The 26,667-nt window shown below is 30.6% G+C and overlaps 1 protein-coding gene across 1 annotated transcript in view; it reads left to right on the forward strand.

Moving 5' to 3' along the window:
- LOC146998458 (Kv channel-interacting protein 4-like) overlaps positions 1-26,667 on the forward strand; it is a 589,769-nt gene that overhangs the window by 254,681 nt on the left and 308,421 nt on the right. The gene's annotated exons all lie outside the window — the stretch shown is intronic.

Consider the following 26,667-nt stretch of genomic DNA (forward strand, 5'->3'; position numbering starts at 1 on the left):
ACCTATATGTGGTTTTATGAAGGAGTTTTTAAACGTTGAATATTATAGAATGTTTATTACTTATATTTTTATTATTTACATTTGTCTTACATTTCTTTATATTTTTTGCATTTTTTACATATTTAGGATTCTTATTGATACTTGAACAAATAGTGTATTACTTCATCACTGACATCATTTTTGGGCCCTGGTTTAAATCATTAGCTCTTTCTTAATAGAGAAGGTAACTAATATTTGAAAGTGGTAATAAGGTACAAAAATCTTAGTCAAAAAATATTTCATAAAATCTTAGCTTAATGTGGCAAAAATAATTGTATTGTGTCAAAAGACTTAATGTTGAATTTGCACTCCGCTGATATTGTAAGCGCTCTAATCAATTTAACATGCGGCTATAAAAAAATGATTTTTTTTAGAAAGTGAGCATATCTGAAATTGCGATAATATTAATATGAATGTAAAGTTCACTCCTAAACTTCGTTTTGATTATAATATATTTTCTCTAATACAGCATACCTGCCTCTTAATATTCTAGAATATAACATTTTAGAATTTTTAATAACTTGTTAAATTATAATTCCAGGTAAATATCTGATGTGGAGCACACTTTTTATAGTTAAAATAAACTATTTTCTCTTCCCAGTACCTTGTGAATCCTCGGAACTCTCTTATGTTTTATCGTACACCTATTTATATGTTCATGTATAGCTGAATGGGATGAAATTTCGAGACTGTCATAGATGATGATGATGAAGAAAATATCTGGATATTTCAAGAAATATGCAATCATACCTGATTGATGATCTTGTTTTTCTCGGCTGATGATGAGTGATTATAAGTATGAGTACACATATTCATGACATTATAACTAGATGATAACTAGATGTAGTACGTAATTAGCTGTACAGGGGCCATCGTGAGAAATGAGGTCTCTGTTGTTGACATGAGATTAAAAATAAATTACTTAATTAATTTTTTGATTGAGGGGCTCAGTATGTTTTTATTGCTCATGATTTAATTAGACTTTTATTTTAATTATAATTGAACAAAAGGCTTAAATTTCGCTTTCTGATGTTACGTAAGCATAGAATTTTTTATAATCATGTCTTGAAAATTCTATCTCTGGTGTATTAGAAAATTCACGCAAGCTTTTATGAACGCAATTATATTAACATTTGAAATGAGTTTGGTATAAATATTTTTCTTTTATTATAATCTCTAACTTATTCTTCAGCATGAAAGCAAAATTGCTTGCTAGATAAGCCGAAAAATCTGCTTCAGTATTTCTCAGTTATCAATGGAAAAAATGGCGATGAATGTTTCCGAATATGTTTCTACATCATGGCAATCTGCAAAGGAATTACAGACTTTACAGGAATTACAGTTTTGTAAACCCTATAATGTTCCTATTATTTTAAGTAACCACTTATTTATGATTTAGATTTGTATTTTCATTTCTTTCTTCCGTTTCCTTACCACAAATTAAATTAAATCGAGAGTTATTTAACGTGAGATTTTCAGATTGTAAGATAGAGCGTGTTTCTGCCTGTCGAAGTCACGTTGCTAGGCTATCTAGCTGAGATAGGATTGTATCCTTCGGCTCGCATTATAGTTGCCGACAATTAAATTATTAGGATGGTGAAAAGTTGAGCCAACTTCGCGTTGAAGCAATTGTATAGCCTTTGACTATTGGACTTAAATTTAATTTTAATTTGAAATCTGAATTTATTATTACTTTGAGTTACACCACTGCAAATTGTTGTCTGACTTAAAAGAGCGAATCTTGCATTTGTCTTCACAGTTCAGATTTAATAAAAAATTTCGTGAAGCCTTCTGCTGACTCTGTAGTCCTGTCCAGACATAGCGATAATTTACTTAAGTTCTGTTAGGAGTTGGATACTGATTTATGCCAGCAAAATAAAACAAACTTTAGGAACTCAAATTGAATATATATGCAAATTTATTAATTTTAACTACCTTACTTTTCTAAAATCTGTTAATTTTTCATGGCATAATATGTTTCTGTGATAATCCCTAAGATATATTGGCAGGCTAGGTAAGGGCAATTTTATAGGTTGGGCTTAATCTTTCCACAACTGACGTAGACTTATACCATGATGTGAATAGTTTTTGTATGCTAAGACATTGATAGGTACGTTTCCTAAATTTATACTGCAAAGGAAACACTCTAAAGAATAGTGTCATTCCCTTGTGTGTGCTTTCTTCATGTTAAATTATGCTAGGTTGGGAAACGGAGGATCTATGGTTCTAATCCCTATGAATTTGACGCTCCTGCTACCCTGAAAAACCTAATATAGCTATGCGGAGGTGTCCGATAAAACGTAGGATTTAGGAAGACTCATGACTACCTGGATTTTCCCGACTAGGCCTCGTTCTTTCCCCAGTTATTCTTTAAAGTATGGGAAAATAAATTTAAGTATGAGTTATGGAAAATAAATTTAAGTATGGGTTATTCTTTAAGTATGGGAATTATTGTATTAACCCATCCATGCATTTGCAATGCAAGCGGTGGCACGTCCATCTAGCAATCGGAAACTTTGTAATTTGAATCCCAACGTTGATTTTTCAAATTTTTTGCACCGAAAAATCTAAAAATTAATACAGCACTATAATGATGGAACTGAAAATTAGGGTAAGTGTCGGATTCTGAGAATTTATATTGAATGTATTTTTATGACCTTCATTCTTTATATTCTTTATATATAAGGATTATACTTACATACAGAATACAAAGTGCTAAACTGAATTCGAAATTAAAGATATCTCAGGTGCATGAATGTTTGATTTCAGAATTTCATAATATTGCATTCACACCTTACTCATGATTGAATATTGTGGTATACCCACAACATTTTTTAGACCTAATTTTAAGGTGTTAAATAGCAACTTGAAGAGAAATGGCTAAGGCATAAACGATTTTAAAGTTACGCAACAATCCATAAGAAGAAAGGTATGCAGATCAATCAGCGTAAGCACCGTAGTTCGCTGCTGTATCACTATGGTCGGACTTGGGAATTAGTGACAGTGGTTGTAGAAGTATTCAAAATTAATGTGGCTACGAGATTTATTCATAAACAATGTAGCGACTTTCATCGAATTAATATACCACCTTTACGAGTCAAATTAAAATTACTTATCCGTACTGATCTTTGTGATTGCTGTTTACAATCTTTGCAATGGAACCAAATACTGGAAATCCGTAGTTTTAAAGTAAGGCAATTACTGTGTAGGAAATTAATGCATTTGAATTTAGGCTTTTCGCAGACTGGCTGTGACTGATGTTTCCAGTGCTTAGTGTTTGCACTAGCTGCATTCATTGCTTAAAATATAAACTCAGTATTAAATATGCTCATATTAACAACTAAACGTCAGTCAGTTCCTTAATTATAATGCTTTGTAACCATTTTGCTCTCTAACAGAAAATTATGAGGATTATAACTGATTTTTCTCATAAATTTACATATGATCAAGCGTTTACTAATATATGTTATTTAGAGATATAACAGCTTGAGGTAAAATTAGAAATATGACAAACACTGTGATGCAATGAAAGATAACAAACTGATCGATTGGCAAATAGCACTATTTCACTACTTGTAAAATGTATTATATATATATATATATATTATATGGGTATCTCGGTAATTTGGCAAGATATCATCCAGCTAGCAACGTTTTTGGTGACTTATTTTGTCGCCAAAGTTTGGTATGCAGATCTACTAGAGCTGAGAAATCACCAAAAGTAGCCAAACGTGTGGACAATTTGACGACATTTTAGTGTGGCCACTGTATCACCATAATAGGTTTTGTAATTGAATAAATGTAATTGATGACTCTAGCAGCTGTAACCATAATTCGACTCTCATGTTGTTTTCCAGTAATTTCGAGAACCAGAGAGTACTGGAAATATCTTGGCGGCCTGTTGAAAACAATATAAGGCCTAAAAGAGCACTTGCTCTCAGTTATTGTTGTTGCAAGTTGTTAGTTCAGCGAGAACTGAGATTATCTCCCGGTTAGCTTCCTCTTTAGGTGCACTTTACATTGCGTTGTGTTTAACGTTCTTATTAGTTTGAAGTGTAACTACTGATTGTACTCTGTAATACTATGAACACTTGTACGAGTATTTCTGTGCAAAATTCCAGAACTTTGAACATTTGATAAAAAATAAACTTTATTAACTTATCACTGAACCTGTGTGCATTCAATCTATTACCGAAACTCTATATAATATATACATACCTGGGTGTGTATGCGTATGTGTATCTGTGCGTGTGTTGGTGTGTGGTCTTCAACTTGAATAATAGAGAGACTTAATACGCAAACTAATACAGTAATACAGTTCGTACACACCTTGAGCCATGCTGTCTGAATATTTATAACTATTAGTTATAAATGCATATTTTTTTCAAACTAAAGATGAGTAATGGCTTATGAATATAATGCAATACTCACTAAGTGCTACTTAGGTTCTTATTCGAAACAGAAAAAAAGAATTATATTCTAAACTCTGATTGTACAAAAACTGCTTTTAGGTCAAAAATATGCACCATGGACCCAATCATCAGAATCAACGCTTTGTAAACTTTCAACAATTAATATTTAGCAGATAATATATTTATATAGATCGCAAATCGATTTCTATCTTCACATGTCTCAATTCAATTGCAGCAGTACGTAAAAATGCTTAAAGCCATGTTAATTTATTAAATTTTTAAAATATTAATTACATATTTATGAGTGTAAAAGAAGCTGACAGCAGGAATATATTTAAATTAAGGAAATTTCAGAATAAGCATTGACAGCTTTTCATAAGTGAGTTAAATAGCTGAGACGTTTCCTAGAATTTACGCAATAATTTAATTTGCATAATGGTAAAGTTTGAATCGCAGATTGTCATATCCAGAATACGGCAGCCAGACGTTTATTAATTTGCCAGTTGACAAGGTAATAATAGTTTATGAATCAGTCACGTAAGAAAAAAACTGACACGTTCCTTGTTTAGTAGATTTTCCTTGCATTTTCTTTCTCGCTTTGTCTAAACTGAAGTTTGAATTGGTTAATATAAACAGAATTAAAACCTTACAATGTTGCTAAAGGAAGCATTAAAAAAAGAATTTTCTATCATCTGATTTGTTAAAGTATTACGAAAATAAATTCTAAAGGGTTATTGTTAAGAAGCATTACTATTTATATCATCGATAAATAAAGGCAATACACAATGTTTCTCTTTTCAGTTTTTAAAAAAACTGTATATTCGTAGGTGTACGATCGCTTTTATTAGTACATTATTACTTTCTGTAATATAACTATTTCCTTATATGTATCTTCTACACAATTACTACATTACTACATTTGGTATCTTCTACATTTTAGCAATAATATAACTAAGTTTAGAGTAGAAGAATTAATTTCTTGAAATGAGAAAATGATTTCTGGCCATTTCAAAGTTTTATTTGAGGGAGCAATTCAGGATGTAAAAGCATGTAGGGCACTTTACATTTCTCAGCTTATAACTTTGGAACTAATGGAGCTGAGTTCAGGAAAGAGGCAGCGAAATAACAGATCAACAGTTTTAGAAAATTTTGAATATAATTTTTTTCTAGAGAAATCTTAGGATTGGCCTTCAAATAACGTGGTCGAGACTAGATCGCGAGATCTTATATCAGATCGATGCAATAAGAATTAAAAATAAAGTTAATAAAACGATCTCTTTTCTTAATTGAATGGTAAATTTCGCGAGGACTGTGGAGGAGTGAAAAGAGGAGTACTAAGAGCAAGTCGATTTTGTAAAATATGTGGGTAGATATAATCTCCATTGTTTAGCAGTTTTATCTACTCGGTCAGTTTAGTAGTCTCACCCAATCAGTCAGTAGTGGGCCTAGTATACATGTTAAGATCTAGACCATAGGGGTTTCAGCCATGGCATAATCCCATCCGGGATTTTTATAGGTTCAAGGGGGGTAATGTAAAAAGTTCTTTCAGCTGTTAAGTATTTTTGCTTTAGTTTATGAATAAAAAATCTACTTTCATACAAGTTTTGGTATTTATCAATATTTTCGATACTTTTTGTTGTTTAATTTATAAACAATTTAAAAATTATCTGAATCTAAGTAATTGTATATGTATTTTTTGAGTTTTGGATATGAAGGGCGTGTGGCATGATCTTCTAGCAGTAATGAAAGGGGACATTGGGTAAAACAGGTTGAAGATCAATGATTCTAGAAGTTTAGGATGCGGTATTTTTCAAATTTCATTTGCGCTAAATAATGGTTATTTGCGCACGGTTACCGAAATTCTGCAAACAGCGGAATGAACTCAGATATTTAAAACTGATAGGTATTTGAAAACAAAAAAAAAATTACACTCTTAGCATTTTAGACCTAAACTGGAGTGAATGGTTTAAAAAAGAACCGATTTTAAGTAGCTTAATGCTTTTCAGTAAACCATAAGCTTTGAAATTATTATTCCCTATTTTAATTATTGATACGATCTTTAACTCCTCATAGCAAAACTGTTAAAATTTACTTTGACACACATGATGGTGGCGTGACATGTATGTTTCATAATTTTATAAATACGTGTTTACATTTTGAGATTCAAAATAATCTGTAAACAGAGGTTTAGATATGTAGATAGAGTTGATTTATAATTAGAAACTTCTAGGAAATTTAATACTTAATTCCAAAGAGCACATCGGTATGTATTTCTATATGTATTTGTGGCCTATTTTGAAAAACTAGAATCTGAGAAAACATAAACGGTATGTTATGTTACGAGGAACTTAACGTATACGTCTCTGGATTTATATTGGCTTATTTCTTCCAGTTTTGTTGTACATTTACAAATGACTGCTACTTTTTTATTACCGAATTTTGAAGAATATAGGAATGTATTCCTTTGTAATTCACAGATCACAGTTTTTGAGCAGTTACTATGCAAATTTATTGCCACCAGTTTTTGTGGAATTACTATACAAATATAGAGGCTGCAGTTAATTAAGTAAAATTGCCCTCTAGTTATTGAATTTATTGGCTGATTTTACGGATCTGATCTTTGTATTGGTAGATTGATATCTTGATTTTGCATTTTGGGATTAAGGTACTTTACTTCCGAGCTTGCAGAAATCAGTACTTATATTCTTTGCAATACTGTAAAAAAAACTGAATAAACAAACTCTAAAAAATATTACTTTGCAAAAACATTTTTTTTTCCTGCCTTTTAATGGAGTCTGGAAGAAAAGGACGCTAACGCTACAAATCCTAAAATATTTTCTACTGTAATATATGAGCATATTTTACAATGCAGACGACATAATGTAATTAATATTGAAATTTTCATTTGTTTCCATCGAAAGAAATGAAGAAACTGCAGTCTTAAATTTCCTTCACTTGTGAATTTTTAATGCCTTTGAGGAAGATTGATCTGAGAATATTCGTCATTTCTCTTTTTCCTAAATTTATTTATCTTTTCGTTGCTGAAATGTCAAGTACCTGATAGAAAACGCTACGAGCAGCTGTAAAAGTTTTCTGAAGACAAGTGTTTCGTGACTTTTGAGATTAAAAGTTTGGAGGAAATGTCACACAGATTCCCGACACAAAGAAGCATATTGATATGGTAGGGTATCAATTTAAGAAGTCATCTCCTTTAAAATACGAGAAAATGGCAGCATTTTACAGTCGAGAGACTGAATTTTACTTAATTGTCTTGAACAACACACATCATCTAAATTCAGAACGTTCATTTTCTGTACGATATTGTTGTTTCCGATATTTAATTATTTCAAAGAGCTTAGAAAAGTAATGAAATATATACGTGTATTGTATCCACCCGGATAAGACATGCTCTCATATCAGAGCACCTCCATTTATTTATATAAAGACGTTTTGAAATTTCGAATTAAGGAAAGAAAGTATTTGTACTTATTAGAATATTGGCCACTTAAATATTTTCTTTATACATCCTGAAATTTCTTTTAAATTCTGCCTTTTCTATTCGAACTTGTTTTTGCGTACATAATGTGTAAACACATTAGGTTAATTGGAAGCAGAAAAGATGAAAAACATGCAACCGCCTTCGCCGGGAATCGAACCACGGACCTCTGAAATACCAGTTCAGTGTGCAGAACCACTACACCACAAAGGCTTGCTAGGGAAGTGGGAGAAATACCTTATATACTCCCCTTTTTAAAGGGCGACTAGGGTTTTAGGGGACCTAGTCGCCAAATCCTGGGTGCGGAGAATCATCATCCACAACCCTTTTTTAGTTCGGGCGCCACTTGTACAAACACTAGGTTAATTGGAAGCAGAAAAGATAAAAAATATGCAACCGCCTTCGCCGGGAATCGAACCACGGGCCTCTGAAATACCGGCTCAGTGTGCAGAATCATTACACCACGAAGGCTCGCCGGGGAAGTGGGAGAAATACCTTATAATATAACTTCGCCATGCGGCTTTTATCTTCCTTGGTTCTTATGAAATGGCTTCCCCCGTTTCCAGAAATTTCCCTTATTTATGACTCAAAATATAATACTTTACTTAAAGCCAAATTAAAATTTTAAAGAAATCTGAAAGAGTTCTAGTTTTAACTGTCGCCCAAAAGGGTTTGTTAAGGTTTTTTTACGCTCGGAGCTCCCAGTCTACGAGTCTGTTGTTGCAGTCACTCCTGCTAACCCAATCTATTTCTTTTTGTTCTTTTAACTTTATTATTCAGCATTGTCTTCTTCCCACTTATGCCATATAGAGATCAGCATCAAAATTAAAACATTTTTAAAAATATCATAGCAGCATATGTTTAGAATTATTGGTATTGTCATACTGTTAAGAATTGTTAGAGTTGGCTACTGTTAAGTGTTGGCATACGCTTTTCTATTATTTTCAGTCTTTTCTCAGTTCATCTATCAATGTTCAATTTTCATAGCACAATGGCTTGCAAAAAGTTTTTTCTCTTTTTATTATTAACATTGTGTGTATTAAATTTATTAATTAAGTTTCACGTTCTTCGAACTTACGTAACATAAAATACAATTCAACAGAAAAATCACAAATTATTTAAAAACAGCATATTTTAAGAATTTCCGATGACAGCCTTCCTCGCTGACGATAAAAATGTTTTATTGTGTATACTGTTGCCATTGCTCGCTTTCAAATCCCTAAATTTGTTAATAAAAATTTATTAAAGTTTTACAGAGTATGAAATATAAAAATCGTGATCCAAAATTCTTATTTCCAGGTGCACATGGTCACGTGCTGAATGTGATAGCTTAGGTAATGTCGTTTTTTCCTAATGCGAGGACCATAAATGCAGAAATGCACATTCTTCGTTACTTAATTTCTTTAAATATAGGGCGATAATATTTAGTGGCAAAACTTTAAAAAGTGATAGAGCCCACTATAGAATATGATGCAAAATCTCTTTTCGAGATAAAGAGCGCATTTAGGCTAACGCCTTTTGGGGTTAATAAACACTCATAATTATTCGCAATATGAGTGTAATGTTTGACATTTATTCTAAGAAGGTGATGACAATGTTAGTCGCCGTAGGCAATGTTAGGTTACTTGTAGATCAAAATCTGAGGAATCCTGGGAGTCCATTTATTCAAAGATTATTCCCTAGTCGCCCTTTAAAAAGGGGAGTATATAAGGTATTTTTCCCACTTCCCTAGCGAGCCTTCGTGGTGTAGTGGTTCTGCGCACTCAGCCGGTATTTCAGAGGTCCGTGGTGCGATTCCCGGCGAAGGCGTTTGCATGTTTTTCATCTTTTCTGTTTCCAATTAGCCTAATGTGTCTACACAATATGTACGCAAAAACAAGTTCGAATAGAAAATGCAGAATTAAAAGAAATTTTAGAATGTATAAAGAAAATGTTTAAGTGGCCAATATTGTTGCGGGAAAGACATGGAAACGTTTCCTCATTCTTGAAATGTCGATTTAATACAGTTTTCGTTTAAATAATAGGAATAATGTTAATCTAATTATGGTAATAAAATAATTACTTGAAATTAATAAATAAATATTCTTTTATTTTATTTTATTCATTCATTTATTCATTCATTCATAAATTTATGGTAAATATTCAGATTCATTTAATTTATCTAACAGTTAATTTTTTAAATCAACTTTCTATTGATTCTCGTTTTCACCCACACTTTCTTCTAGCATGATAATAAGCTAGCGCGCGTGTATTCACATGACGTAGAAAGAAGTAGTATTTAACACATTGATGCCGGCCAGACCAACCGGTGGGCCATACTTGTCTGTTCTTGATTATTCCCCGGGCCGGCAGGGCTCACCAATGGGTCATGCTTGTATATCAACAAATATGTAGTACAAAAATTTATTTTATTTTAATTATTCAATAGTATACATTAACATTCCAATATTATAATCAAACATTCAATACAAAACAAATAACTTTAAATGTAACTTATAAATTAAATATAATGATTAATTTTTTTCTATGCATTTTTAATGCAGGCTAAAGAAAGTGCCGGCTTGCCCTTACAATTTATCGCAATATGTTGTTACTTTTTTTGCTCTATTCGTGGCGTACTGAGTACTTTTTAGGCTTGCTAAGCATTTATAGCATTCTTTGCATCGCTTTCTCGTCTTCCTCTCGCATCCTTCGTACGAATCTATTTATTATTATTTTTTTGTTATTATTACTTCACTAAGGGGATTCACAAAACGGACCACTAATTCAAACGCCGCACGAAAAGAACAATGAATATCCGAGCCGACGCCAACGTGTTAAGGGGAAGGTTTTGGAAGATGATTTTAGAGAGTGTTATGCCTGCTTGAAAAACCACGTTGCTGTTTTGAATTACCAGCGATTAGATTTCTGTAGATTTGAGCTGTTCTAGTAGTTAGACTTGTTAACACTAACGTCCACGAGTCAGAGCCAGTTAAATTACCCCCCGAGCCGTTAAACTTACCACATTTAATTTTGAGTTCATCGTTACCTGTTTTCTGGCTTATTCCAGTTATTACTTCTGGCTGTTAAGTTAAGCCAGAAGTGTTGGCTTCCATGTACGCCCAAGTGCGGCTATCTGTAAACTTATATTATGTGAATAAAAGGTCATTCACACCCTTCTTTGGACTTGTCATCCTTAAGACTTGAGCATAATCCTTCACACAATCTTCGGGGTCTCATTAGGTTATGTTATGCTAAGCAAGTCTACGAGACGTTGTAATGTAAATAATGTTGTAAATTCTTATTAATTCTCGCGTAAATAAACATTTTAGAGAAATAGATTTCGCATAGCGTATTAAATGCAACTGTATGGTCCATTTTTAAATGATATCTGCTGATACTTGTAATGGAACATTTAAAGTTGAAATATCCTCAGCTAATTGTTTTTAAGTAAAATAAGCATTAAAGCGATAAGATCAAAAGTAAAATTGACTTAAAAATAGTTTCAGACAATTTCTTAGTCTCTGACTGTAAGATAAGTCTCTCAGAATACCCAACGAGATAAAGACTGACAGTGGCGCGCTTTTCTACATAAACTGCCATCACCATGTTCTTAAGTGATGATGAAACATTTAACAGGAATTTTGTCATGAAAAACACTGTAAAGATACTGCGTTCTCTTTCTATTTAACTTAATTTGCATTTAGGGAGAAGGAAAACATAAGCTATAGAAAAGAATTAATATAAAGTAGCTTTTACTAAAATAATCCTAACAATTTTGCCTAACTATATCAAATAAACTTGACTTTGACAGAATTTATTTCTCCCACAAAATGTTTCGCAAATAATTGTGTATTACGTTTTGATGAATTGATTTTGATTGATAGCAGAACTATTAGAAATATTTCAATTCCATTTTAATTTTTATCGTGAGTATTACACATTTTATAAAGAAATGCGTTTAGCATCAAGGAGTAGAAAAAAAATTAAATTTTATTTTTCAGTCTTTATTCTACCCACTACACTGTAAAAAAATCTGTAAGGTTACTAAGAAAACTCATGGAAACTGGGATGCCATGGGTTATTTGAGTAACAGAAACAGGTGTTTTCTTTGTAACATTACAAGAGTTTTGCCTGTAATGGTTACAGATCTTTTTCTTGTAATATCACAGCATATAGTTATGTAAGTAGAACATATTTTTCTCATGTAAATTCCCAAACGATATATCTGTAATGGTTACAGATTATTTGCGTGTAATATTACAGCAAATAATTATGTAAAAAGAACATGTTTTGCTCATGTAAAATCTCAACAGATATATCTGTAACCGTTACAGGTTATTTGCTTGTATTATTATAGCAAGTTATTATGTGAGTAGAAAATACTTTTCTTAAGTAAAATTCCAATGGTTGTATCTGTAAAGGTTTCAGATTATTTCCTTCTAATATCCCATTAAGTAATTATGTGTGTAAAATATATTTTTCATAGATAATACTAAAGTATATGTCTATAAAAGTAATAGATTTTTTTGTCTAAAATTATGCTTATTATAATAAAATATATTGAAATCAAGATGTTTTGAGTAAAACAAAATCTGCATGTGTATATCATTATACAGATATATGCAAGTGAAGCATAATAGTTTGGCTTTTTAAATTAGTCAATTTGACCTCAGAATAGCATTAATTTAAAAGATGCGCTTTCAACAGCAATGTTCTTTTTTTCAAAAAGTAACATTAGTCTGTTGCAGAGTATTTTTGTTTTATGAAGAGAAACTTATGTCTGATATTATTGAAAGGCCTTTCATATTATCATTTTGATTAATTTAAAAGTTCAAATTGATATGCTACTCCTTATATTTGCCCTGTAAAATAGCTGAAAAAAACAGTACGTTTTATTTGCATGTTTTATTGTCAGTTAATAAGATATGTTCTAGAACTTTCTTTTTAGTAATTTTAGCTAAAATAGACACATGTTGCTTTAGATTTAACTTATATGAGTAAACGTGTTGCATGTTGATATGATCATATTATTACAGTAAAAGACATTTTGTGAAATATATCTATGAAGAACTCAGAACAGCTGTTCTTCATATTTCAAAAATATATTCTCTCCTTCTAAAAAATGACATTTTCAGTAAATTAAAGAATTCAACATAGCAATGAACTTCATTTTGTTACTACAAGGAATTCAAATTTTGTTCATACGCTTGAATTACAACGTCTAACTAATTTTTTTATTCTTATCTGCACTCAGTGTTTGTCAACAGTCTGCTATTGTTTGAAATAATGCATAACTTTTTTACTTACCTTCAAATAATTTCCTTTGAATTAACTTTACGAGCATGACATTAGGTCTTTCATTAAAAGCCTAATGTCATGCTTTTTGAATAAGCATAAAACTTTGCCAACTGACCTTAATTTTTAAAGCCTTGTTTCCCTTAAAATTCTTAATACAATTATGCCTTTAAGAAATTTATTTCTAAAATTAATACTTCAATTTAGCTTAAAATTTAATGCATTTTAATTTTACCTATAATTTTTTACAAACATAATATGTAATAAATCTAAGCTTAATATTTACCATTTCGAAAGTGATACGAAAAAAGTATTCCTAGTTATTATAAATTTCGAGATTCGCATACAAAATTGTGAAATAAACATGTGACAACAGAAAACAAACTTTATGCTCTCTCTATATTACAGCATGTTAATTAAGAAGTTTATTGAATTTATAATTTTATTGTGAAACACTATGAAGCAAATAATATGCTAATTAAAATACAGAAGTAAAAATAATGTATTACTTAATTCATAAACTTTACATAAAACCTGAAAAAAAAGAATAATTAAAAAATAACATAATATAATTTAATAAACATTTCATAAAAATTCGTTTCGACTGCTTGGAAAAAATGAATGGTTTTTCTCCTCTTTGTAAACCATGTCTCCTAAATAAAGAAAAAAACATTTCTTTTAAAATCATAATCATGCTCTTAAAAAGCTTATAAAATTATTTTAATAGATGTTTTAAACATGTGCTCACTTTTAATCATATTTCTTTATAATATCTTAATTAATTAAGAACAGCTTAAATTCTTTAAAAAATTGGATTACAGTGAACCGTCTCATTACGACAAGCTACCTCAGTCAATCACTTTTTAAATTTAACCAGCATTGCTCATAAAATAACTAATTAGTAAACATAACTTCTCTAGGATGCCCACTATCATTTAAAGATCAAAATTTTCAGGAATCACGTATAGCTAGCTAGCTTAGAGAAGGTTCATTGTAGAAAAACAGCCAATATTCAAATATTTTCATAAATGAAGCCACCATAGTTATTAAATATAATATACAGTATACTTATATTCAGAATTCAGAACTTGAATAAATTTCTCGAACTGTTTTAGCATTCGAAAAATATTATATTTATTACCTTAAATTTCTAAAACAATATTACATATTCGTCCAAAGGAATCACTGGGACTCGGACAACATTTTCCCCCTAGCTTTCTTTTAGCACAAGATTCTGAATATGTTTTAAAGATTTAGGTAATGTTTGTCTTCCTTAAGGCGCTCACAAAACAAGTTACCCTAAATGTTTTGTCCGCATAGTGGTCATTTTCATCTTACTAACTGATTTGCTAGTGGATTTTGGGTGCATGGCCTATCATTGATGAAACAATAATAGTGAACAGCTTCAAGAAAATGGGGATATCTAATGCTCTTGATGCCATATTCCCACTTATTTTTACTAATTTTATCTTCCGAAAATTAAGAGGGAAAAATTAAACGAATAATTTAATTTCCAAAGGACACAGTCACAGTAGGAATATAACAAAGGAAAAGTAATCATGGATAAACTACTACTATCACAATATTATTTATTTAAAAGAAACCTCTATTTCAATAAGAATACACATAATTGCAATATCTAATAAGTTATTTCTTCTTTATAATTTGAACTTCTGTCATTCTCATTGTTGTTCTTGCAAATCCTTAGGCCTCAGATCATACATAAATAATTAGAGAAGGTTGTGGTCCGATGCTTGCTAGGGGGAACATTCAGCTGATATGGCAAAATTGCACAGAGAATGGCAGTTGGTATTTGCTTTCACTATCATAGATCATTGTTTGTATTAGGCTGACATAATATTCAACAGTTAGAAGAGAAAGATTCAACGGGGCCTTAAGTGTGCAAAAGTTTGCCTTTGTTAGTATGACGAAAACAATCATTATGTTGATAAATCCATTTTAAAATCTTGGGATATTCATTTTCTGAATGCATTAAAAGGGGGAAAATTATGTAAATATTTTTTTAATTTTCAGAATCTGGTTCTAAAGCTGGGTGGGGTGGAATATGCAACGCAATACGGTAATCCTGAAGATCATTGCTCGTGGCAGTACAAACTAAACGGTGATAACTTGCATGCTGTAAAAGAAGACACAAATTGCAGCTCCAGATGCATTAAATGCTTTGAGGTCTAGGGAGTAGCAGTGGGCAATACTAAGAGTGAAATTCAAGGTATAGGGAAGTAGGAATGAAAATTACTTTTATCAGATAACTTAAATGGTTATGTTACTAAGTGTTCTTATTGGAATGTAGGTTTCTTTTAAATAATAATACTATGATAGTTACCAGTAGTTCATTCATGAATATTTTTGATTGTTTATGATCTTATTGTAATCACATCCTTCAAAATTAAATTGATTGCTTAATTTCCCCCTTGATTTTCATACTATAATATTAGTAAAAAGGAATAAAAAAGTCTGCAAGTAAACATAACTCCTCTTTCTCCCTCTCTCTCTCTCTATATATAGGTATGTATCTTCGTGTGCAACTAAGCAAACCAAATGTGACTTTTTGTTCTTTAAAAAAATTGTGTAAATAAATAGAATTAAGTTCATTTCAAAGACTTATGACACATGAAATATACATGATCAAAATAAATTAGAAAATTAAGTTCAAATAAATTTTAAGCTAAATTACGTGTTGCAATGTAAGTTGCAATAATTCAGTTGTAATAATTAATACTAACAAAACCAAACATCATATTCCCATTCTGCAAAGTATAAAAATTCTTCTGGAAAACTGAAAAAATGACCAACACTTTGGCTTATTTGATAACTTTCAAATTCACTCCTTTGTTTGCATTTAGAATTTATAACTTTAATTTTCCACAGAAATTTGTTTTTGATTTTAAAAAATTTCACTGGCATAATTTCATTCACTTCAGCATATATTAATAGATGCAGAAGGTTTCTGTACCTTACATAATTTTAAATCTTATGTAAACTAACGTAATTAATAACAAAATCAAAACATAGATCAGAAACAGCATAAAATTTTATTAATAATTACTACTAGTGTCACACAAAATGCTATGAAATTAATTAATAAAATAAGAATGAGATAAAATATATAGAATTAATATTCCACATGTGTGAAGTTTGGAAGTTTTACGTTAAATATTTTTTTAATTAAGTATTTTTAAAAATGACCCCTTAAAGCATGGGACCTTGCGTAATTAGAACTTGCAAATCCACTTCGCTAGTCTTTCATAACATTGCTTTAAGATATCAAAAATAATGCTACTGAAAGGCATGAATACTTACTTAAATTTGAAATTAATTTGGTTGACTTAAAATAATATTTAAAAAAATAAATCTTCATATATACGTCTAAAAATCAGACCTTATTAATTTTCTTTTATTTGAACGATATCTGAATTCTGCCTTAGTTTGGACTAGTAAATCATTGGGTAATTAAATGCCAAGCTATAAGAGAACTAACGTAGTTTACAAATGCACTGAATTTTATTTCCGGTATTAACTTTCAAAGAAAGTAAAGTTTTCTGCATATTTGCATCATTTGGATTGATAGAATATGGCAAAGCATGCAAAGGCTATCAGCCTAAAGGAAAGTATATATTCATAGGCGGTTTTGTAAGGAAAAGTAGCTTGCATTTCCATTTATTCATGTGTATATATATATATATATATATACATTGTTAATGCTAAAATCAATGCTTCATTAAAAATTCATTATTATTTTATTTTTAATACAACATACAGATACAGAATTGTTTTAAATTCCAATAAACAATAATAATTTATTTTTAAGAAAACTTATTTTATGATTTATATATTATATTACATGAATAAGAGAAACATTTGTCAAGAAATGTATTAAACTTGTATTAGCAGATTCATGCTATCCTAGTAACAAGACTATCATACTTCAAAACTGTATTAAAACTGGGCAAAATAAAATCAACATAAATTCTACATTAAATGTTTAAAAACTTATAAGTATGCAATGGTAGTTATATATACAATATAATATATGTTGTCATTTATAAAATATTAATGAAATGATATTTTTGGAAATAATGCACAAAATTTTAGTTTTGCTTTATAATTAGTTTAACGAATTGTTAGAAAAATATTTTAGGTCATTTCCATTTTTCCCCTGTTGATATTGGTATATTAAAATATATGGAATAATTAAGTTGCATCTAGTTAGTAAAACAAAACATTACGAAAAGTATGATACGGCATATTTTTAATCAGTATAATTACTTCATTTTGGAATTATAATATTTTCGTAAGAAATTAATACCACTGAAAAAATATTATTACACTAAAGGAATAAACGAGATTCTCGACCGCGTTGTTCACGTTTTTGTTATTTTACTTCATAACACACTCGTACATAAACATATTAGACTGAATTATAAACCAGGTATAACTAATTAGATAATCCTAGAAAAAGAATAAACTAAACCTAGTAAGCAAAATAATATATACATTACATTCAGAATTCTAAATGTTTATATAAACGTTTCTCGCAAGGCCTGCCGGGAAAAAGATGTCAAACGTTCTTTGGTCAGACGATTGGAAAAGAACGTTAAAATGATTAGTTTTGTTTTCAACAACCACATTACCATTTCAATTATATACCACAAACAGTGATTAAATTTTGGAATAATTAGTTTTAAATAATAATAAGGGCAGTTGAAGGCGTAATTTATCGGATGCACAATGACAAAATACTACTATTAGATCTGCATTTGGAATAAATATTTTGCACTCTTTCAACTCATTAGACATTACGAACACTGATATTAATTAATCGCAAAGCTTAAACGTTTAAATACTTACTCACTACATATAACAGTGCAAAGTGCATGAGAATAATCTGCATAAAATGAACAAAAAATATTTCAAGTAGTAATTGTAAACATTTTCTTACTTACCTGCGCTATACAACCAACATGCATTCAGCCATGTTTTTTTCTGCAACTAGCTTTCAAACACTTTTCTCCTGATTGGCTAATTTCCAGTCAGTCACGTGATTCTTCTGCGCGGCTACTGAAACATTATCTGTAATGTTACAAGCAAATCAGCTGTTACCCCTACAGTTTGCTTTCAACCTGTTACCATTACAGAAAATTCTTCTGTAACTTTACAAAACTTTTGCCTGTAAAGAGCGAACTTTTTTTTTACAGTGTAGTATAAAGTTACGTGCTTTGGAAATGATGACACAACTAATGGAAACACAATTAATCTGGATACTGGAAAAACCAGAATAATTGAGCTGCTTATGTTAAAAGAAGCAGCTCAATTATTCTGGTTTTTCCAGTATCCAGATTAATTGTGTTTCCATTAGTTGTGTCATCATTTCCAAAGCACGTAACTTTATACTACACTGTAAAAAAAAGTTCGCTCTTTACAGGCACAAGTTTTGTAAAGTTACAGAAATCAAAAAGTTACAGAAGAATTTTCTGTAATGGTAACAGGTTGAAAGCAAACTGTAGGGGTAACAGCTGATTTGCGTGTAACATTACAGATAATGTTTCAGTAGCCGCGCAGAAGAATCACGTGACTGACTGGAAAGTTAACATATATTTAATATACTGAAAGTGGGAGATATAAACTTTTTCGAATTTTATTTCAACAAACTGAAAAAGAAAATTTAATTTATTCGTTCATTTTATGTAAGAAACTGAGCTTTATTAAACTAAACATATAACTCTATTGTCTTATGTTAAAATAAAACAATCAAATCATATGTAGCTTAAGTCAAAACATGTAACCGAAATTGTATTTAAATTGAATAATAATAAAGAAAAGAATTATTTGTTTATGTATGTAGAAAATTGGAATCATTGGAAATGTAGGCATAATAAATAAATTTGAGTACAATTAATAAATATGTGGGTAGAATAAATAAATGAATATTGAATTTAAACTTTTTTTATTATATGGATAGAATAAATGGAGGTACAAAGTTAATGTAACTCCATATTTAACCCCAAACAAAGTCTTGTACGGCATAATGATCTACAGCTCTAGCAAGAGATGCGGCTCTCATTTCGAATTTTTAGAATTTTTTAGTAAAATGCTGACGCCTTATGGCAAGAATAGAGACAGAAACATCTCCATTCATTAAAGACTTACGTCACTGACGTTTTTACAATCACAGAAGCTAATCTTTTGGCCGAAGTTCCCAAATATGTTCCATTCAATGGTTACACAAACTAGATTGTTCCCAAGGCTACGCAAATCGCCAGTGGCCTTTTGATTCTATTTCTGTCGCACAGTAAACTTTCAGCTAATCATTAATGAAATTTAAAAGCGAGGTCGCTCATCATAAAATCTGGAAATTTGATAAGTATTTAAATTTTCTTTTTAATTTACCCTCCTTCGGAAAGCAAACGAAACTTTTCTTTTCTTAATGTTTCAAGCAGATCTGTCTTCATTGGAGATTTCAGTGCACACTCCCTTTAGCAAAGTATTTTTAACGATTAAACTCAAATTTAACTATCCCAACATCCTGTTTAACTTTTTTCTCGAACACTCATACATTTATGCGATATTAGCTTTGTTAAAGTCATGGACCATAGCAAAATAATCCGTTTTTATTTTCACAAATATTCTTTTAGCAAAATAACATGCTGTAACAAATGCCACAACAAAATTTGTGAAAAATGTTGTTTTTAAAAGGGGTAATACAAATGGATACTGTATTTAATAGGAAATAAAAATAAGTTCCTATAAAAATATAATAGCATCTCATTACTTCTTTTAAAGTTGATCGATTTATTAGTGTGTCTTAACTTTATAATTTTATATCGCCCCATTTTCGGGCTCATCTTTCTCTTTTTTCAATTGCAGTAATTTTTTGCGCCAATTTGTTGTCTCTAACAGCTAGTATTTTGTCTTCTTGTTGCTTTGTTTTCCTTAGTTTTCTACGCGATTTGAAAATATTGATGTTTGTTTTTGAAGAACTCGTAATACATTTTGCATTTAAATGTTTGTGAAAATATAATAAAAAAAACCCTAAATTTTTTAAGTGGTAAAACGGCTACGATTGACTAAGCAAAAAAGTGATGATTCGTAGGTGATGGGTCCAAAACAATCTATTAGCACTAAGAATATTGAAAAGAAAAAGAAAATTGTTTGTGGAAAATATAATGAAAGTTATTTATCATTTGGAATTACTAGGCGATGAAATGGAATCTCAACCTCAATGTGTTGTTTGCGGAGAACTATTATACAATCAAAGTATGAAACTATTGTTTCTTAAAAGACATTTTGCCAATTTAAAAGATAAATTTGAAGAATACTCAAGAAGAAATTATCGAAGTTCAAAACAGTAAACAAGTAATGAAAAGTTTTGGAAGCTAGTTAGCAGTTATTCAAAAAATAAAACACAGTGAGTATTTCGCACTCTAATTGGATGTATGTATTGTTATAAATAACTTTGTTCAATTATTAGTTTACATACATTTAGAAGTAGATAAACAAATTGCCAAAGAGTATTTATTTTGTGAATCTCTTCATAATAGAGAAAATGCAAATGAAATTTTCAAAGTAATTGACAATTTTATGATTCAGAATGATATTCCTTGGAATAAGTGCGTTGCCCTATGTAGTGACGGAGTTCTGGCTCGGGCTTTAACAGAAAAATCATTCTTTGGCATTTCTCAAATAACGAAAGTCGCACCTGAAAATTAAAATCACTCACCGCTCTATTCATCGTGAAGTTTTAGTAGCTGAAACAGTCCCCAAAACCTGAAACTCGTTTTGAATCAAGCTGTGAAAATTGTTAATTTTATTAAAAGCCGAGCTTTAAATTCAAGAATATTTATAGCTTAATGCCAAGAGATCGGCAATGAACATGAAACGCTTTTGTTATATTCCGAAGTAAGATGGAAATCCAGAGGAAAAGTTTCAAATCGTCGTTTTGAACTTCGATCAGAAATTCAAATTTTCATTTTTGATCCAAAATTTGAATTGCAATCTTGTTCATTTAGTGAATAATGGTTGGCGCGTTTAGTATATTTAGCAGATAGTTTTGGAAAGTTAAATGAATTAAATTTAGGATTACAATAATAAAGTGTTAATTTGTTTACCATTAGAGATAAAATAAATGCAATGACGAAAAAACTCGATCTAATAATGAAAACACTGGATAATAATATTTTAGGCTTTTTACCGTTTTTAGAAACTTTTTTTACCGAAAATAATTAAAAAATAAAAGAATTAACATCCAACATTAAAAATCATTGGTAAATTATTTCTACATGCATTTCCCCTAGTATTATAAAAAAGAGAATTGGATTCGAAATCGGTCTTGTTCAAATGTATCTGAAATCTTATCTCCTGAAAACAAATAATTGATAGGAATTACCTGTTATCGAAATCTGATTGAAAACATAACACACGTGTTAGCTTCTGGCTTAACCGAGAGAAAGAATTTAAACGCATTCCGAATAAAGCTATTACATTTTGTTTGCCTTTTTGCACAAACTATTAGTGTGAACAAGAAGTTTCTTCCATGTTATATTTGAAAACTAAATACAGAACAAAATGGTGGTAGTGGTGGCTCCTAATTTACGGTTAAAACTATGTGAAATAAGATCAGACATAAAGAAATTTGTCTCTCTTAAACAGGCCCAAATTTCACACAAAATTTCAGAATTAAACTATTATAATTTAAATTTTAATAATTAAAATGGTAACCAGTTTTTTATCTAATATTTTTATAGGGCATATTTAATACAAATGACCAATAAGTTGTGTAAATGACCAAATATATATAAATAGTAATATAATAAAAATATGTAAATTTAACAACAATTGCATATTCCCTTGGCGTAGAAAGAAGAAAGAACGATCCTAATCAATATCGGGCATGATATCTGAAAATCTAGATGACTGGGTCATTATTCTGGTTTAATGGAATAACGTATAGAATTAAATAACATACGGCATTGATTCAAACACTTCTCTGTCCGTATGCTTGAATTAATTATCGGCACTTTCATGTTTCCTCGTGCAAAGGCTCTTGCATACGAGAAATCAAGCACTGAATAAACAATGCTTAAATTCTGTCTGTAGTTACTTAATTCTAGTTTTACAAGGGCTAATCGATAAGCAACTAATTAACGATATGAGTACCTAAACTTGATTACGTAATCTGGTTATCTCATTGAAGCAATGAATAAGATAAGCCACTATTGAATTTGACATAGACATTTATTTAAGATTTAGATAATTACATATTCATCAGATCATGCTGCTTGATCTTTATAGTAAGATGAACGTTGGTTCAGAGTAATCCCGTTTCAGTTTCCATTTAATTCCTATTATTTAATAATTATTTTCGAAATTAAGTCTGTCTGCTCTAAAATTATGTCATCAAGGCTGAAATGTTTATGTAATACCTTGCATCATTAGCGTTATGTAACAATCATAGGATATGGATCAATTTTTAAATGACGTAGTGTAAAGAGATTCATTATCAGCATTTACCAGTTTAAGTATTGAAGAGACTACAGCAAATTAAAGCTAGAAATTTGACGTGCCTGCTTTTTACTATATAATAAAAGATGGTATGCAGCAAAAGATATATAAATATACATTTAATTATTATTATTTAATATTATTACATACTGCGCGTAACAGAATTGATGGTCAGAACGGGTAATACCGTATGGCAGGTGTAAGAATACAGTGTGATGGAATGTAAAATATGAACGCGGAAGTATACTCAGTTCAAAGAACATGGAGAAGAAAAACCGTTTCACCAAAGATATTTAAAAGACATAATTTTTTATATATATAAGAATTGTTCAAATTAGTTACCACAAACCGCAATTCACACCTTTAAATGTGACTATCAGTTTCTTCACAAACTATATATATATGTTGTTTATAGAATTCAGTGCGTGCTTCGTGACTTAATTTTCAAAAAGCCTTCTTCTTATTTTGAAAAATTTGCAAATAGAAACATTTTTTGTTCACTTGAATTTCGTTTAACTCAAGACTAACAGCCGCAAATCAGTAGCTGGATCTATAAATGAGTCAACATGTATGAAGAGATATTATACTATGTAAAATTTCTTTCAAAATCTGTGTATGAAATGTGAAGGACATTTTTTGGAGGCTAAAAATGTATTTCAAAAGCATTTACTTAAACGTGTTTCCTATTACTATTTGGCTATCATACACGGCTAGTTCTATGCAGGATATAATAAATGTTAAGTTTCAAATGTACTTTATGACTAAAATTCATTTTGACTTGAAATATGCAATCAAAGTATGAAATTTAGCATTTATGAATAAATCTTTGATTTGTTGCACCAATAAACCTTTTATAAGAAAAGTAATCTTTTTTTTGCACAAAGAAAATTAATTTTCTCTTTAAATGAATTCAAAATTGCATGATACTCTAAACCTATTTTAGTATTTAATTGCATTTTAATGTTTGTTTATATCATATTGTTGTTCTCTCGTGTTTATTTTTCCCTATCTGCTTTTATCAATTATTACATGATTGTATTACATTTTGTTTTCAAATATTTTTGCATTTTGCATCTTTAGTGACACATGGCGAAAGAATGTGTGTTTAAGTGTTCACTTAATTTATGCGTGTAAGTATTAAATTCCATATACATAAGCGTTGAAATTTTGAGCTAGCTCAGATACAGCTTGAAGTATCAGGTATTCAATATACCAAGCTTTCGCTCAGAATTCTGGAATAAAGTTATCAGCATGTTATATAATTTTGCCAAGAACGGATAAATTTTGGAATCTTAAATAAAGTTTCTTTGGTTAAAGGTCGTTTTAAGGGATTTTGAAAAGAAATTTCTTCCAGTTTGCTTTGCGGCGAAATTACATAAAAGCAGTCATTTCAGCCATGAGTTCATTAGGTTGTGTACAAGTGATTGCTATTATTACATACTCACACTATGTTTGAGTTTGAGTTGTGAGTTGTTGAGTCGCGAAATTACATTTGCTTAGTATCATATACTATGGGAGTAACAACTCTGGGACGCAGTAATACGAATCTGATTCCTACTGCCGAATGATGGTGGCTTTGGCCATCCGAGTAGGTAACGAGACGGCCATGAATACAGTGTTACGGTCTTTGTTGCCTCACCTTGTTGTGGTCCTCGGCACTTGAGGCTTGACGAGTGCCCGGTGCGTGATGGCATTCCGGGAGAGTTCCTTTTCACTAATTCTGCTTTCCAGGATGGAATACCCCGCTTCGTAGCAAGGATTTTGTTCTATTCTCGAGTAATTTATGACTAGCTTCCACCTCCTCCCTAATATGGAGTATCTTCAGTTGGGAACTGTCTCCCTTAGTTGCATCAATTTGTATGAATGAATGTATAAATTTTGGTTGATTTTATATTTTCGACTGAATCTGCGATATGTTCTTACTGTTTAAAGAAGGATTTGAGGTATACTCGTATATTAGTAGTGAAAGTTGTTTCATTAGTTATCTTACATAATATCAATTTGGAGTTGAAATTATGATTCGGCTGTTCGTCTTCGTCATGCCTGCTAAAACTTCTGATAAGATCACAGTCATATTTTGTTTCTTTACAAATTTCGTATCAGAACTGTGTCAATTAATCATGACTATAGCCCGGAAAATTTCTCGATATTGCTAAATTATAGTCTGACATTAAGTCCTTTACTATATATATATATACTGGTCATCAAAATCAAAGGATAATGAGAAACATTATTCTGACTAAGTTAATGTTGCAACAAATGTCCAATGCTGTAATTATTTTTGGTAATTAAATACAACTAAATTCAATATTGCACATCCGCGCATAAGGAGAAAATTTCTTACATTCTTCCACACTTTTAAGTGACATTTTAGGAAAAGGGGAAACAGACGCCAAATTTTTATACTGATGAATCCACCATATTTCAGTTCCAGCGTAACTTGTAGAGCAATTCAGAATCCCTTTTTAAAAACCGGAAAACTTGACAATTCAGCGAGACCTCCTTGGGATTCTAATTCTGAAATTCTCAATGCTAGCCACACGTACTTCCAATTACACCACGAAGGCCCATGGTAAGGAGGAAATTCCCTCCAAAATTTCTTTGAATTTAGTTTTAGAAACATTAAAGACTGTGCGAAAAATGAACATTATTATACTCGTATAATTGGCATACGATAAATTTATAGTGGCAACAGTTGATAGCTTACCAGAAAGCTGTCTTCTTTGTGAGTGAAGAGGGAGTGTGAGTCTCATGCCTCAGTGGTTATTCAAAAGTGCTGCATTATGCATTATCCGAAATATTTACTATATTACTCAAATGATATTGTTTCAAAAGTTTGATAATTAATAAAAATTCCCGGATATATTGTTTTAATCTGAAATTCCCAATTAAAATCCAGTTTACGTAGACTCTTACTCATGTGGCTGTTTTCATTCAAAAAATAACACGTCTAATTTTTTTTTTTTTTTTTGATTCAATAGACAGACTTTCATTCGTGAAAATACTAATCAAAACATTTTCTTTTATCATCAGTCTTGATAGTAATTAATGAATTTCTTTCTTATTAATGCTCAGAAACTGATATTTTTTAAAGCATCGATTAAATTAAAAATTGGGTATCAGTGTCATAAGAGAGAATACGTATTATGTGTAATAATAAACATTCTTCAAATGACATGTGACGGATATATTGAAGTGAGAACTCATGACGTACCCAGTTGAGAGATAGAGTAATACTAGAACAAAAATATGAGTATCTAGCATCCGCTTTGAGCACGAATCCGCAAAAATTCAGCAAGTCCAATAAGCAGTTCAGGAGAAAGGAATCGTCGAATCTGAATGAAAATCTGGGACGTAAGAACATGCATACGCTTTCATATTGAGACTAATCCCCTTTACAGGAATATTTTAAATAAAAATTTGACACTGAATCTTATTTTTATGAAAACCTAAATTCAATTAATCAATTAATTTTAAATTTGACCGTGGCCCAACAGGTGCAACAAAATAGAAAATTGAGCTTTATGTTTGACAACATATCTTCTTTCTAGAATATTAACATAGTATTTGATTGAGCTGCATACTATTTTATGTACACACAGATAGCTGTGAATGAATATCACGTACAACTATGCTGTGTAATCTACCAGTAAAATATTTCGTGTGGCTAACTACATTATGCTTATGTTGAACGAAATCTGTCAGTCGTCGAGCAACTGTTTTGAATCATTAATTCTTTTGATAAAAATGCAGATCCCTGTTTTCAATATAAGAAAATTTCAAACGCCAATATATTCCTTCATATACGCATGTACATCATGCAATATTCATCAGAGAAAAATATTCTGACAACCTTAGTCTTTCTGTGGTCTTCGAGAATTTGAAACGGAACATTAGCCATCTGAATTGATAATTGTATTTTGA

The sequence above is a fragment of the Stegodyphus dumicola genome, chromosome 2 (genome assembly GCF_044657685.1).
Source record: "Stegodyphus dumicola isolate Sdum_Otavi_A_Nest chromosome 2, ASM4465768v1".
Taxonomy (NCBI): domain Eukaryota; kingdom Metazoa; phylum Arthropoda; class Arachnida; order Araneae; family Eresidae; genus Stegodyphus; species Stegodyphus dumicola.